The 14,185-nt window shown below is 40.6% G+C and overlaps 1 pseudogene; it reads left to right on the top strand.

The window, feature by feature from the left end:
* Nucleotides 1-14,185, top strand: part of LOC143640362 (alpha-1,6-mannosylglycoprotein 6-beta-N-acetylglucosaminyltransferase A-like) — a 97,802-nt pseudogene that overhangs the window by 57,398 nt on the left and 26,219 nt on the right.

Genomic DNA, 14,185 nt, shown 5'->3' with positions numbered 1-14,185 from the left:
AAGGACAGTCCTTCTGCTAGAATAGGAGCCTCTTCACAGTAAGCCAGGGTTAATGAACTCTTCACTCTGTTATCTGTGTTCAACGAATCAAATTGGGTCCCTAACCAGCTTTTCCTCATACCTCCTCATTTAGCAAGTATGTCCTGGACACCAGAAAAAAAAAAGAAGAGGTTCATATGGAAGAAAAATCCCTGCTGCCTCAGGGAGCAGAGAAATCATCATCACAGATATAAGAGATTGCTGGGGTATGGATACACCTACTATTGAACCATATAAAGAGACAGAATCAGGTAGCCAAGGTGCCAATGGCATATTCAGGAGAAAACTAGAAAGCAACCTGTCTAGAAAGTATTGGAAAATAGTAGATGATTAAATACAACAGGAAATAAGGGTCAATGGTCACAGAAAGAGGCATGCAGACACTGCACATAGATAGTTGGGGAGCCACTGAGTGTTATTGTACTACACTAGAGCATAATGGTCTGGGGCTTTGTGGGCTATGCCCTTTCTATATTCCTGCATTAAAGTATCACATGAAGTTAGGTAGCTTGTGAATAACAGAGTTGGCTGTGAAAGCCCTTTAATTTATTTGATATGCTTTCTTATATTTACTAATAAGTTTTTTTTATGAATTTTGCATATACTTATTGAACAACTAGTATATACCAGGCATTGTGCAAGGAATGCAACAGTGAACAAAACAAGCAGATCCCTCCACTAGTGTTTCCTAAAGCATAGAGAAGTTTATTATCACGGGTGGATTTCTTAACTCTGGTCCTTGGCTCACTTTGCTTTTATATTCAAGATAGGGCAGAGAGGTTGAACAAATAAACTTTTGTAGCATGTTAGCCATCGCTGATCTTATTTAGAAGGTACATTCATATGTGCTATCCTCTTGGAATCTCACAACAGCTTTAAGAGGTAGACAGTGCTAGTAGGGTTGTTAACTCTGGAGAGCTGGACATGCCTATGGTAAATTGAGGTCAAGTTGAGGAGGTCACTCTAACTCGTGATTGTTTTAATTGCAAATGAAATCTCTGCTAGGCTGTTGATGAACCAGCCTCATAAACACCCAAACTCAATGGAAACCAACCTATCAAAGAGTATCTATCTCCTCTGCTTCAGTTTCTTCATTTGTAAATATATTTTATCCTTTCAACCTTCAAGTTATTTGTGCAATAGCATGAACAAAATATTCTGTCAGTTCTTTAAGTCCTTGTTTTAATGAAGATATTATTTCCTTGTAAGGTCACCTGTAATCAGATGATTATTTGAAGCCCTCCAGGAATGACGTGTGTCCCGTTTTACCATTTGCTTCCCATCACCTCCTGTCTTACGTTGATATTTTAGAATCATCAGGATGTCCGGGCCCTTTAACAGCAGTGCTATTTTTTGCTATTTGCCTCATTTTACTTTTCTCCACATCAGGTTGTGGAAAAAGTTCAAGCTCCTTTAAAATAACATTTGCCAGAGCTGGTTTTCAGGAGCATGTCTTTACTGTCTCACACACTTCTATTAACCCAGCCTCATGAATGTCTTGCTCAGCCTTGCAAATTTTAAAAGAACCCTTACTTACTTACCATCCACTTACCCTGTCATAGAATAGGAAATAGGCCAAAACTGAGGTCCCTGATGTCCAGGAGAGAACAAGAAGAGGCCCATAAAACCCCAGCCACGATGTCAGAGTGGCCAACAGCCAAGGAGGACAGCTTGAATTTTAGCATGAGGGACATGTATTCATCCTTGAAAAATGGGTAACTTCTGAGCATGTCCCTGAGCCCATTACATAGTGCCTGCTTATCTGAAAAGAATATATTAAAATACTCCAAGTGGAACTATGGCTCAAACAGTTAGCAAATAGGATGAGGCTAAGGCAGTGTATCACTGAGATTCTCCTCACACCCAGAACACACCCTCATGCACTAAAATGAATGGATCTTGGCCTCTGCAGTAGTGACATGGAAGGCCGGTCAGCCTTTGCATTTATAACCCTTTCTGCTTCCAACTCCTTCCTCTGTGTCTCTGAGCAATTTAAAAGCAACTTATTCCAATCCACCTTGGAAGTGGAGACGTAGAGCTGCTGAGGACTGTGGAATAAAGTAGATTCACAAGGTCTTCAGCCTCAATACTGGAGAGGGAACAAGCCTGAGCTCCTCGAGAGGTTTGAAGGAATGATTGATGTTTAATCAGCTCTAGACTCATTATTTTTCTTTATGAGCCCTCTTTGAATCTCTGCACCAAGCCCAGGAAACCCTCTGCTCAGCATAATTTGTCCTGGCATGCCATTAGGGGCCCAGGCATCTCCAGCAGACTCTTGCTTCAGGGAATCTGGAAAGACAGGAGGAATTAATGAAACACTGAAAGAGATGAGAATCTAGAGAAAATGATAAAAATTTGGATGAATGAATTATTTATCAAAGGACCACAGACAAGTCATTCAGTCCAGCAAACTCCAAGAGATCAGTTGAGGTCAGCAAATCAGGATTCGCTAGAGTAGCATGTTTTTAATTTTGATGTAAATCTCCATCTCTTGTAATATATTTTCTTTCTTCACCTTCCTAATCGTAACCTCTTCATGTCCACCTTCCTCTTCTTGCTTCAGGAAGCTTCCTATTACATTTGTGATATTAAATAGGGTATTCACATTTAACACTGGGATGCAAGGGTGTCTGCAGTTCTGACGTAGGAGCCAGACAAGATACCTTCCTTTCTGCAGTCAGAACATCTCTGACTGTGGCCTGCCAGGTGAAGCTGCTACTAGTGCTCATGCTATACCTGTACCCTTCTCTACCCAGACTTTATTTCTTTTCCCCTCCAAGCCTTGGTAAACCATGGTGATCCTGTGTTCCCCACCATGCCAGCTCACATAGAGGCCTGGACAGATTTGGCAAACGGGCTGCCACATCCTATCCTGTCTTCATGCCTGACTCCCCACCCTCTGCCAAATAGACATTCATTCAGCTATGACTTTTCTTATACAGCTTGGATGGGTTTTGAAACCTCTCTCAGAATCAGGACTTGAGGTTCCACCACCACTGGAACCAGGCCATCATGTAGCACCATGAACTTTGCACCAGAGGTTTTGCTTGTTCTCTTTGTGGGTATATTTCCAATGCCTAGAAGAACACCTGGCTTATAGAAGGTACTGGATACAGGCCAAATATCCCTCATCCAAAATGTTGCAATCCAAAACTTTTTGGGTGCTGACATGATGCTACAAGCACAACTTCCATACAACTAAACCCCAACTACTGATGCTAGCCCATGATGTGCAGATGTGTGACACTGTAGCGGTATATGAACTTGGGCCACTACTTAGTAAATGTTTATAGAGTACCAAGTTTTGGAATATTGAATTTTTCTGTGAAATATTTCACATAATCCTCACAGCAACCCCATGAGATAAAACAATGTTGTTGTCCCCATTTTGCACTTGAGAAGGTCCCAACCCTGAAGAAAATAGATTATGCATGAGCCTCAGAGAATCCACAGACAGGCAACTTGTCACAGTTATGGAAGTATGAAATGACGGTGTCAGGACTTGAACCCTGTTCTCCTTGACTCCCAAGCTTGTACTGTTAATTGCTACTTTGTGTCATAACCAATTTATTGGGTAACTCAAGGTTACTTCATTGCTCAACTCCCTCCTGAGCCACCTCAGCACGGCTAATTATCATCAGAAAAGTGTATGTTGAGTATACCAGATTTTGGATTATTCTTGATGTGCCCCATCAAAAGTGACTAGAACTGGGCTGGGAGTATAGCACAGTGGTAGAGCCCTTGCCTAGGAGGCTGACACTGACTTCCATCCTCAGCACCACCACCCAAAAAAAGAAAGTGACTAAAACTGACCAAAACCATGCAGTTATCATAAGAACTGCCTTTGTCCATGTTTGAAGGAATCTTTGTTGAGTGCCCCACTTATGGGTTTGAAATAATTCCATTTCTCCTTTCACACAGAGAAAAATTCTGAGAGGAAAAATTTTGCTGGTCTCTGTGTTGGAATGTTTCCACCCTATGCTGTGAAGAAGGCAAATGGTGCTTCATCTGCCCTTTTTCTCTTAGCATTAGTTCACAATTTAATTTTAGAGCATGTCATCCCTCTGTTTAGGAACACTCACTGATGGGGTTAGAGTTGCAGCCATGGAGATGTTCTGTCACCTGAAATATCCTTGTTAGATTCTGGGCTTCTGAGGGCCAGATGCAGTTTAAATAAAATATGGACAGTTTTCTCCTGAGAAGGTTATCCCCAGTGCTTGAATGCTGTCCTACTTCTGTCTCTTTCTCTCTTTCATCCATGCTAAGTAAGTCTGCAAGTAGGTGCAAGGACTGGGGAGTGGAGATTAGGGCCAAAACAATTTGTTACAGTTAAGGTACTGGTTTGTGGCAAGGCTGTAAGCATGCCAAAGTTTCCAGCTAGAAGTGGTGAATTTTCTGTGCCTATCCTGTTGTCGTTCAACTCTCAGATGTGCTGTTTGACCTTAATATATCTGCTCCAGCATAATGTCACAAGTAATGAGTAGACAGGAAGCAAGAAAATACTTGCTTATTGACAGAAGTGACAGAAAACTATTATTTGGTGTTTCCAAATCATGCATTTTCTGCAGTCTTAATTAGTGTGACAGGAAAACCCATTGCCAAGAAATTATGTGGTATTTGCTCAAGCTTCCTTCTAAATAGGCTTGGGAGAGGTAGCCCAAAGTGTTTTTTTTCTTCGCACTGAGATATTCTGGTCCCAGCAAGGCAGAAGAGTTGGTGCAAATCGTTATTCAGATATAATTAAACCTAGGTTATATTCAAGTCCATTAAGCCACAGCCTCAAATTCTTTTAATTAATAGGTTCAGATTGGTTGATCTGAAGGAGCTAATTAAATTTTCCTCCAAGATTTTCCATTGAAATAGAAAAGCATTGTGCTTCTTCCATTTCCTCCAAAGTTGTTATTGACAGTTTAGGGTTGATAAGGGTATTGGCATTTCATGGCAGGCCTCAATTTCCAAAGGTCAGGAACCACTGTGGGTGCTGGGTCTCTGACTAAACCCATGAAAACCTAGTCTGCATCTTTTAGTACTGCTTTTAATCAAAAAGGCCCAGGTGTTCTATGCTGTGCTCTGTCCAATCATGGCCTGATGGATGTCATCTATTTTTTCCTGGAGAGTTTTGGCACATTCTTCCTAAAGTGTGATAGGAAGAGGAGATCACAGAAGTCAAAAGCCTTAATGATGGAAACCCTGGATTCTTCATGCTCAATAAGGCCTCTTTCCAGCAGAAATGTCTCAATGATTGCTCATTTAAAACAGCTGCATGGGGTTGGGGGGGCTGAGGAGAGAGCCTGGAGAATGTCCTGGAGCATTAGTACATCCCAATATTTATTTGCATTTCTTCTGCTGTCAGGCCTCTTCCACCTCTGGGCCACAGTGCCGGGCCACACTCTGTATTCAACAGTTCTCTCTGAGAATCTGACTTCTGTTCACTCTGCACCAAGAATGAAATCCAGAGCAGGAGAGTGGAATAGAGATTTCCCTCTATGCTGCAGCTTCCAGGCCCTCACCCTCACCCTATGACCTCCAGGGACTCTTCCTTCCAAGGGGAAATGACACAGCCAGCAGTAGGAGTTCTGAAGGCCTCCTGAACCTTCTGTTCACCCCACCTCCCTTTCTCCCTCATGGATGTCCCTGGCTGTGTGATCTCAAGGTTTACAGAAAATGAAAGGTTATTTCTTCAGCAAAAAAAAAGAAAGGTTAAGTGCCCTGTCTATACAAAAATTAATAGGATAGGGAGTTTCTTCAGAAAACCTGAAACTTCAGGTGTTTTGCTCCAAAACTCCTTAGGGATCTGCATGATTCTCCAGTGTCACATGTGGACTGCTCTCTGTGCAGCCCTTGTGTTGAGTGCCAGACACATGCATCCTTTGTCTTCCAGGAATGCACAGGGAATCCAGCAGCTTGGACCCGGTGCTTTCCAGCAGAAACATCTCAGTGATTGCTCATTTAAAACAGCTGCATGGGGTGGGGGAGCTGAGGAGAGAGCCTAGGGACGGGAGAACCACACATACAGATAAATCCAGCTCAGCAGACTCCTCCACTCTCAGGACCTTCTGTGGGTGTTTCTCACCATGAAGATGAAAGGAAGCACTGCCCTGGGGCCCACCTGGGCTTTATCACTTGACATGCCTCTTGGGAACTGGAGAGATTTCAGAATTGACTCTGTGATGTGGGTAGGAAGAACACAGGCCTCACTAAACTCAGGCTTGTACCTCACCGTCACCTACCTCCAGCCCTCCAGCAGTGTGCAGTATTCTTGCATGAACATTATGCAGAGTGAGGCATTTGTCTGAGATATTATCTCATTTTTGGACCCAGGAATCAGATCCACTGAACTGTAGCAGCACGTCCCCTTTGTCACAGTGTCTCCCTGCTGCTGTGGTTGTTCCTAAGACTTTGAGAGAGCGTGTTTCTGCTGCCATCTATTGTCTGCCTTGGGGGAAACATGTGGCTTGCTTGCTGGAGCAGGAACATTCATTGCCGTGCAGATTTAGCAACTGAGTACCTTCTTCCCCCACCCAGAGGAAAGTAAAACCAAGATGTTGGTGTCCCCCAGTGAAAACCCCATTATGAAAACCTGTGTTTACTGACCTACCATTGTTTTAAAGCAGTTCCATTTGAACTGTAATCAAACCGCCAAGTGACCTTTCTGTCCCTCTGCCCAGCATCCCTGAAAGGGCCTGTTGTTTGCTGCTTCAATGAAGAAACCTTCTGTTTAGTTAAGCAAGTGTTTTTTCAGTCATGTCTCCTGGTGAGTTACAGAAAGATGATTGTAGGGCCTTGGTTTTTGTTGTTGTTGTTTTTCTTTTAATACTCTAGCCACCCTCAACCCCCCTCCCAACACTTATTTTCTTACTTTTTTTAGCAGAGAGAAGAAGAATACCGTAAGCTGAGCCACTTCACAAGGGTTTTAAAAGTCCCTGGTGATGTTTTTCAGATATTGGAACAAGCCCCTTCTTTTTGCCCCACCCCACCCCCTAGGATCTGGGACCCTTCCAGAGTGTCTGAGGCATTCACAGGAATGGACCACAGTGTAGCCCCCTGTGAGCCAGGGAGGCCAGTCCTGACTAATGTGTTTATATATGCATGTTTTTCTGTCTTCCAGTTGTTTGTTGGACTTGGGTTCCCATATGAGGGCCCAGCTCCCCTGGAGGCTATTGCAAATGGATGTGCTTTTCTGAATCCCAAGTTCAACCCACCAAAAAGCAGCAAAAACACAGACTTTTTCATTGGCAAGCCAACACTGAGAGAGGTAAGTATCTATCAGAATCATTCTATTTTTCAATTACAGGAATAATTGGGGGTAGGATGTAGCTCAGTAATAGAGCACTTGCCTAGCGTGCTCAGGGTCCTGGGATCAATCCCCAGCAACATGGGAGGTAAAAAAGAAGAACTATTTACTTAGTGATAATGTAGGTATAGTCTTCTTGGTATCTATGGAGAATTGGTGCCAGGACAGCCTCCCTTGGCCACCCCTCCCCATGCGTGCACACACAGACACCAAAATCTCTGGATCCTCAAGTCCCTTATGTAAAATGGCATAGTATTTGCATAGAATATCCCCTTACATACTTCAAATCATCTCTGGATTACTTATAATTACAATGTAAGTGCTACATAAACAGTAGTTATGCAGTGTTTAAGGGATAATGTTAAGAGGAAAAAGTCTGCCCATTTTCAGAGTACATGAAGTTTTTTCAAATGTTTTTAAATATTTCTGGACCCAAAGATGCTGAACCAGGGATAAAGAAAGCAGAGAAGTGATAGTGTTATTAGCATCATCCAACATGGTTATGTGGGAAGGGAAATGGTTAGGGACCTGATCCTGGAGCTTAGAGAAACAAATGATTCAGTCACATCACCTCTATGCCAACTGTCTAATCAACAAGGACATTCTAGCCTTTTGATTGCAGCTGAGCTCTTCTTGTCTGAAGCTAAACTCTTCTTGTTGGGAGCTTAGGATAAGATCAACTGAGTAACAAATTTGTAACATATTTGTGGAGAATCAACTCTCTATGATGAGCTATAGAGAGTTAAAAGTGGGCCATGGATATTCTCCAAGAACCTCAACCTTAAGAGGCAAAACATGTCCCTGGGCACTCAGGTGATATACCTGAGTTTTTAGCCCACCATCAGCAGGCACCACCCCATGAAGTGGTCCTGCCATTGCTAGAACCATTTGCAGAAGCCTTGCTTCAGTTGCCTTCAGAGATCAGCTTGAAAATTCACAATAGATGATAAATCACCACCAAGGAAAGCTGGATTTGATTAGAAGCAATAAACAAGTCATTTGCAGCTAAGTGTGAATGATCAAGCTGGGTGCTTCCATATCTGGCCAGAAAAAGATGTGTGCAAGAAACTTTAAGAATGATTTTCTTTTTATTTCCATGTAGTTAGTAGGTGGTTCTGCAAGATGTTCTCCATCAGTTAAAGCAACACCCTTGTCCTTCAGGGCCTTCAACAGGGGAATTACACTGATGGACAGTCCTCCCATGACATAACCATGACTTTTTAAAGCATTTATTTTTTCAGTGCTGCTGCTTTGAAACCCTTCTGGGTCACTTTCTCTGAACCTGTCATAACTGTATAACAAATGTTATATAGCACATAAAATAAATTGTTTAGTGATGTTTATTAATGAATCGGGAATCCTATCAGTTCATAGAACTGATTATTTTTAAGAGTTCTTTTCTCCAACCCCCTGTATCATTGGTGAAATGGCCAAAGGAGATGGAAAATCAATAAGAACCATAGATTATCTCAAAGAGGTTAACTGTAGCCCAGATAACATCTGACCAGGGTTAACTGGATGTTTGCTTACTTTTTACCTTTTACTCGTATAACTTGAACTCTTCATGGAAGTGGTTTCATTTTGAAAGGTCAGTTCATTCACCAATATTTAGCTCACCTGTGTGCCAGGTGCCAGTGCTGTGGGAGGCACTAGACGCAGAGATCAGGAACAGTCTTGAAGAGCCTATTTATTTTGGAAAGGCTTAAAAGACTTTTCCCAACAGGGAGATTAACTTCTCAGTTTAGAAATCTCTGCTACAGCACATGACTGATTTTGAAACTTAAGAGTTTGAGGTTGAAAATAGACTTCAGTCATCCCTAGCAGTTTTTGTTTGTTTTTCACAAATAAGAAGTATATATATATATAAGATAAACAACTTGATATTTGAAATAATAAACATTGCAAAGTGATCACCATAATAAAGCTCATTAACACACCTATCACTATTCATTGATGAGACTGTTCTTCTCCATTGTGTATCATCCATAGGTTTTCCTTTGGGTATAGAAAATCTCAGAAGTTCCTTCTTCTGTCCAAATTGATTTTTTTTTTTTGTAATTTCCCCTATTTTAAAACTTTGTGATAAATCATACATAATATAAAACCTTTTAGCCATTTATAAGTGTGATTCACTGGCATTAAGTAAATTCACAGTGTTATGCAACAATCACTATTATCAATCTGTAGCCTTATTCATCATCCAAGCAGAAACTCTGTCCCCTTTAAACGGTGGTAACTCCCCATTCTCCCCTCCTCCTCTCTCCTACTTTATGTCTCTATGAGTTTGCCCACTCTAGGGGCTTGATGGAATCATGTTATATTTGTTCTTAGGTCTGCCTTATTCACTTTGATGTGATGTTTTCAGGGTTGATCATGTTGCAGCGTGTGTCCGAATCCTTTTTAATTTTTTTAAGGCTAATTTTCCATTGCATGTATTTACCATGTTGAACTTATCCTTTCATTTGCTGATGGACATTTGAGCTGTTCCCACTTTTTTTTTCCTTATTCTGATTAATGCAACTATGAATAGTGGTATACCCCTGTCTGTTTGAGTTCCTGATAATAACTCTTTTGATTATATGCCTACAAGTAGAATTTTGCATTTTTTACTGATTTTAAGATAGTCTGCAGAGAAGTTGCAAAAATAATATAGCATTGAGGTATATTCTTTATCCAGCTTCATCTTCTGGTGACATTTTACAAAACCATACTACAATTATCAAAATAAATAAAATTAATAGCAGTACCCTAGTATTATCTGAACTAAAGACTATATTTGCACTTTGCCATTTTTTTCTGCTAAAATTATTCTTCTGTTACTGGATCTGATTCAGAATCCCATGTTGCATTTGTCAATTGTCATGTCCCCTTAGTCTCCCAGTCTGTAAAAAGCCAGCCTTTCATTGTCACTCATGACCCTCACTGCTTTTAAAGAATTCAGATCAGCTGTTTGTATGCTGAGTGTTTCCTCACAACACTGAGAACACTCCAGACACTTGGCCAAGTCAGTGATGTCACGTTACATGGCCCAGATCAACCAGTACGAAGTTATCAAGAAAAGTATGTTCATTATTTTCTGTCAGTTAGTGCCATCATTTAGTCATTTGCTTACTGCCGAGGTCGCGGAGGGTTTTCATTCTTTATGCCATAACGAGAGAACAGACATTGGAACTGCTGCCTGGGATGATGCCACCAGGCCCGAAATGAGATTCCAATAGAAAGACAGTGTGGACTGCTTTCAACGGTTGCTCAGTGAGTGACCTCAGACAGATGACTCCATCAGTCCTGGGCTCCCACCGGAGGGCTGGGAGGCAGAAGGGCAGTTGACAGATGTTTAATGCATCCCTACAGAGTCCATGGTACTATTTGCTGCATTAATGGAATTCAGCAGGACACATTTTCTGTTTTCAGAGCTCTAGATCTGATCTGGAAGAAGGATAAGACAGCTGCATAATCAGTGGGAGTGCATAAGAAATAGGGAGATGGATTAAGGAGGGGAGTTAACTTGGAGTTGTGCCAGGTGGAAGGAGAATGTGCAGGGTTAACTGACAAAGATTGACAGATGGGGCTTGGCCTTAAAGAAAAAGGAGAAGAAAGGACTTCAAGCCTGAGAGGGATGAATGTTGATGAACTTGGGGGGAAACCCAAGAAGGTCAGGTTTCATCTGTAGCTCCCTCCGGCAACACCAGGCAGCTTTGAGAGGGGCTGCCTCCTCTGCTCTTTCAGCTCACAGAAGCTGCCAAATCCTCCTACCCAAAGATGCTTTTAATTAGAAAAAAGCTGTCAATAGGTCTACAGATTTCTAAGGGTCAAAACCTCTTAGAAATTATCTTTTATTTTTCCCCTCAGGAAAGGGGAAATTTTTACAAGTATATATATATAATTATAAATATACCTGAGTATGTATAATTATAAATCTCTATTTTGCCTATGTTAACCTTTTATGTCAATCAACAATTCATCCAACATAAATTGGCCCATATCAATTGCCTATGGGTCTCTTTTTTTGCCTTCACTTGAAGGGAAAGTCTAGAGTTCTAACTGTAAGTTTAACTTTGTTTTTATTTTTGCATTGGGCCAAGTTTTTTAAATACAGTGTATACTCAGAGGGAAAAACATTTCACAATGCCTTAGGTTATACTTGGTTCTTTATACTTTAATATGAATTGGATTTTTATTTTTATCTTCATATTTGGAAACATATTAGTAGATTCCCAGTCATTATTCTGACATTTTGTAAACTATGAGAAATTCTCTGAGTTCAGGGTTTTTTTTGTTGTTGTTGTTTTGGGTTTTCTTAACCTATCCAATAAAGAGAACCCATGTTCTCCTTGGAGATTTAATAGCTACTCTGAAGTAATGTCTCATATTTAATAAGATTTTCATTACTTTTACAAACTATTCTATAGTAAATTTCCTGATTGATACATGATGAAGTAGCTGAGATCAGACGGTTCTCAATAAATTAGCAAGGAAGAACATAACATTCAAAAGGGGCTAATGAATCACAAAATGCCTCCCTCATAAAATTAAGCAACCCTCAATAAATGTAGATGAATGAAATTATAATGGCTCAACATTTTGTATTTTCTTAGTGCTTAGAGCAACCTGTAAATATGCAGGGACCTTAAAGAGTAGGGAGGGGTGAGAGACTGCTGCTGATATATTACTTGCTAAATAGTGACATTGATGGCAACTCTAATTTACACTGATTAGAGCAGAAGGGCTAATTAGTTTGTCCTCTAAGCCACAAAATGAACATAATGCAACATTTTTTGCTCATCTTCACAAAAGGTCTAATAGGGGCATAAATCCAGTCCAATGAATTTTGTTTTATGTTGGCAAGTTTTAAAAGGCTTTTGTTTGCCTTCAGTCATTGACATCCTCTAAATTGTCATGCTCTTTCCTTTTCAAAGCTAATAAGTTGTTGAAGGATCTGGATTTGAACATTCTGGTTGTTGGGTCTATACCTCAGAATCTTTACGACTACATAAGAAACCCGATAAGTGATGTATGTGCAGGTGATCACGCAATGCCTGGCCCCACATGGGATTTCACTGATAGGGATTGAATCCAAATATGTGCAGAGAAAAAAAAAACAGGTGTTCCCAGTTCCATGGAACTGCATATCATCTGTAGCCTTCCACTGACCACAAAGCCCAGTGTGCAAAAGAGCAAGGCACACATCAGGAGGGTGGAGAGTTGAAAAGGCTAGTGCAGGACCTGACCCAGGGCAGAGAAGCAGGAGCAGAGCGGGGAAAACCTTCTTGGACTTTCCTCACATGATTTCCCTGAGTGACTGGCAGTGAAAACTGCAGCTGGAGCCCAATGACTTGTGGCCCATTTTTCCTGTCCTTAGTCATGTTTTTGCACACCACTGCTGCAGCAGGCTACCAAGACCAGTGACTGAGAGCAAGAGGGAACATCCACTCCTCCAAGTATATCTCTATATCAGAGTCTAAAGAGAAAAGGAAAAAAGAGAGCCAGACCTTTTGCTTCCACAGCAAAGGTCTTAACACTCCAGAGCTAACACCTCCTTTTATGATAAACATGTTATAACATCTTTTTTTTCTCCTGAAATGAAAATCTTAAATAATGTAACCTGCCTGCCTACATAATTAAAAAAATATAGTTTCCTAACTCGAATACAAAGAATAAATAAAAAGAAAATAATTCATAATAAAGTAATACATATTTCAATATTATGTAGCCAAGACCTATCCTAGCAGACATGATTTTTCATTCCCTCTTACCATGAACACTTGTATTTAAAAGGAATAAAACATTCAACTAAGAGTTGTCAGCCTTTTTTGCTTGTAATTGACATTATGAACGAGAAACTAAATATAAGAGTGTGTACACATATCACACATATATACATAATTGCCATTAATGTGATAGCTACAAATATAGACCAATTTGGGGACATTTTACTGGCAGTTCTGATATCCTGAGTGGCATTGACTTCACTGCCATGATTTTTCCAAAATGGTGACAGCTCATGGGCGAAGTTCCAAATAAAACAGTACAAACATTTCTTGATTTACATGGTAATTATGCTCCTGGGAAATTTATTGTATATTAAAACTGTATCAAAGTGTTAGATGCTATAAATCCACCTAAAAGCCCAGCAGGGCATTTGGAAGTTCTTTGAGCTGGAGGAGGAGATCAGTGGTAAAGAGCATTAACAAGGTCCTGGTTCAATTCCCATCATCAAAAATGATGAAAATGATGATGATGATGGAAGTTGAACAATTCCTCCTTGTGCAGGTCTGTCCTAGACCTCACTAGATGTCATGTATCCCTAGTCCCCACCCACAGGCTAAGAGTAGCACCAGCTCTTGTGGTAACTAAAAATATTCTCATAAATGTCTAGAACACTCCTTTACACCACTACCTTAAAGGGGTATAAGAATAGAGGTGGCAGCATGATCGAGGGATAAATTTAGCTGTCCTGAAGAATGGATTTTTAAAGAACCCAGAATTGTCAATATATATCTTTGCTTCTTTGACCACCCTGTTTTATAAAATAAAACCTCCTTTAGGATAAAACTGCCATTTCTTGCTTTTCCAATTACAGATTGCTTCTAAAAATTTCAGGCCCCAATGTTATGCTGATGATTATTCCCCAAACCCTAAAGATTCTGTTTTATTCTGATGGGATCACTTCTGTTTCTATCACCTTTTGTATGCACCATTACTCATCTTCTTGGGACTGTTGCAGCCTTGATTTTTATTGCAATTTTTTATGCTTACCTGTCTGTCCTAGCCAAGAAAATAGATACTGGTTTGAAAGAGGTTATTTTCAGGGGTGAGTATGGATGAGCTATGCTTATTTTGGTTGAGCATAAA

Source organism: Callospermophilus lateralis, unplaced genomic scaffold (assembly GCF_048772815.1).
Source record: "Callospermophilus lateralis isolate mCalLat2 unplaced genomic scaffold, mCalLat2.hap1 Scaffold_196, whole genome shotgun sequence".
Lineage (NCBI taxonomy): Eukaryota > Metazoa > Chordata > Mammalia > Rodentia > Sciuridae > Callospermophilus > Callospermophilus lateralis.
This window is presented reverse-complemented; position numbering and strand designations above follow the sequence as displayed.